Raw genomic sequence first — 2,465 nt, 5'->3', positions numbered from 1 at the left:
GGAGAGATAGATCAGCATTTAAGAGCACTGGCTGCTCTTCCAGAGGACCAGGGTTTAATTCCCAGCACCCACATGGCAGCTCACAACTGTCTGTAAATCCTATTCCAGGGACTTGACTTCCTCACACCTTGTTTTCTTTGCCTGCATAGTTTTATTATCAGGTACATTCATTTGTAATGACACAGGAAAGAATAACTATATATTCAAAAGCAGTTCTTGCTATATTTGTGTCCAGTTATGTAGAAACTAAGAATCAATTATCAAGGCATTTAGATATTCTTTGAGACTAAAATTGTTCCATTTCAGTAGAAAGCAGTCTGTGAAAAATATACTGAATTGGCAACTAACTCCTTTGCCAGAAATAATTATAATGTAATTTTTTTTGCCATTAAGTTTAAAGCTTATGTCTACAATTTTCCGTCAAAGCAGTCCTGGGTTGGTCACTGTCCTACCACTGGACGAAGCAAACACTTGTGTTGTACTGGGGTGGGGCCTGCTGCATCCTGGAGCTCCTTTTCTCCCCGCTGCTGAGGCTTTCCGCTGGAGTGCATTAGTCAAAAAGGAGGCAATGTATAAATGAGATTTTTTATTATAGGAAAGAGAAAATAGACCAGTCAAGTAGAGAGAGGAAAAGGAGAGGAAGGTGAGGAGAAGAAGGAGAAAGAGAGAAAGGAGAGGAAGAAAGCAAGAGAGCAAGAAGGCAAGAGAACAAAGAACAGGAAAGAGAGTAAGAAGGCAAGAGAAGAAGATCAAGAGAGGAAGAAAAGAAGTAAGAGAGGGACAAAGAGCCAGAGAAAGGAGGAGGGGACAAACAGCCTCTTTTATTCTGTGAGGCGTGGCTCTCTTTGGGGGTAGCATGCCTCGCTGTGGTCAGGTGACTGGGGGTACGGCCCAGCTAGAATGCTGAGAGCTTGGGGCATTGTCTGCCTGAGATAGCAAACATCTCCTGCAGGGCCATCTGTGAGGGGTTGTGACTGCAACAGGAGCCAAAGACTCAGGACTTATAGCTGAGCCTCTTCCATCCCCGGCAAGCAGAAAACTGCCCACTGAAGCTCTAGGGCTCAAGGCCAATTACTCGACTGAGCCTAAATTACCTGAACAGACCACTGCCCCACACTGCCCCACAATTCCCTCTTTTTGTTTTTTTAAGAGAGAGGTGCCATTAGAATAACTATCTATAACTGTCAACTATGTTGGGATAAGTATAAGGGCCCTGGAGTGATTGTGTCATTTGTGGTGAAATTTTTGGGTTGGGTGGAAATATGAGAAGAAATCATATAGGACAGAGGAGTAACACAATTAAGCCAGAGGTTGAGGATTGTAGGCAAGGCAAGAGATTATAGAATCAATTGTTCCAGGGATAATACAGTTTGAGGGTAGAAACATCAGTTTTGAACAGCAGTTAATTAATTCTAGATATACATTATGTTTTCCTTACTATCACATAACTTCTCTCAAGTTAAGCAGCCATTTAGCTTTGGCAAGAGATTTCATCTGTAGCTGGAAGGCCCAGCTCTGTTGTCTGTCCTCTGTGGGGTTCAGCGTGTGTCTAGGGAGTCTTCAGTCAGATGAGTTATCTGGAGGAAGGCTGCTCTTGTTGTCTGCAGGGCCCCAGGAGACTGCGTTGTCTCTGGTGGATCCGTAGCTGCAGACACTGTCCTCCTTCATGGGTGTAAACCTGTAGAATAATTATGACAAAAGATCAGGACCCTAGCAAAAGAATGTCTGTAATGGTTTGTTTGGAAGCACAGTATGGATAGAAAGCAAGGGTTTGTGAGGGATTTAGTCCTGGAAGGAATCTTTAAAGTCTGCCTCATGTGGCTGAGGAAGAAAATTATGTCTCTGGGATAGGCAGTAACAGTTTGTCTGTGAAAGGAAATCTGTTAACTGAGGATTGAATGATGGTAGTCAGCATAGTTGATTTGACCTGTGGAAGTAGATTAGGTGACTTAAGAAATCTTAAGCACGTTGAAAACTTTTTGGACATACATCGCTGATTGTTAGGGAGAAAAATAAACGTTTAAATGGAGAAGCAAGAAAATTTTGGGTTGAAAAGCAAAATTTAGTTATTCTTATAGGGGGTGCAAGTGAGCAAACCCTCCAGTGCAGCAGTTTTGGCAGGCTTAGATGGGTGGGGTATGTGTCCTGCAAGCAGGCTTTGTGTTCCCCGTTTGCTTTTCCTTGAAAATCAGGAAGTGAAGTTTAACCTTGAAGAAAAGTTTAAAGCACTGAGTGACAGGCTGTTAGCCAAAGCTGCAGCCTGTTAGGCAGTGTGAGAGCAAGGATTAGCTGGTCAGTAGGAGGAATAGCTTAGAGCTCAGAGAAAGCACTGAGGTCTGGGGGTAGAGCAGAGGGTAGAACATTTTGGACAGACATAAAGCAGAGGTGGAGCCAAGGAGTCTGTGCAGAGGGAACCTGAGTTTCCAAGAGAGGGAGGGAGAAGAGAGAGAGCAAGAAATGCCCAG

General features: G+C 43.7%; 1 long non-coding RNA gene across 1 annotated transcript in view; it reads right to left on the bottom strand.

Annotated features, from left to right (window-relative positions):
* Positions 1-1,325: 1,325 nt before the first annotated feature.
* LOC116083548 overlaps positions 1,326-2,465 on the bottom strand; it is a 19,183-nt gene continuing 18,043 nt past the window's right edge. The window contains exon 3 of the long non-coding RNA XR_004115770.1: positions 1,326-1,678. This is a non-coding gene — a long non-coding RNA (uncharacterized LOC116083548). The remainder of the gene's footprint in view (positions 1,679-2,465) is intronic.

Source organism: Mastomys coucha, unplaced genomic scaffold, assembly GCF_008632895.1.
Source record: "Mastomys coucha isolate ucsf_1 unplaced genomic scaffold, UCSF_Mcou_1 pScaffold8, whole genome shotgun sequence".
NCBI lineage: Eukaryota > Metazoa > Chordata > Mammalia > Rodentia > Muridae > Mastomys > Mastomys coucha.
The sequence above is the reverse complement of the archived record's forward strand: the minus strand, read 5'-3'. Positions and strand labels throughout refer to the sequence as shown.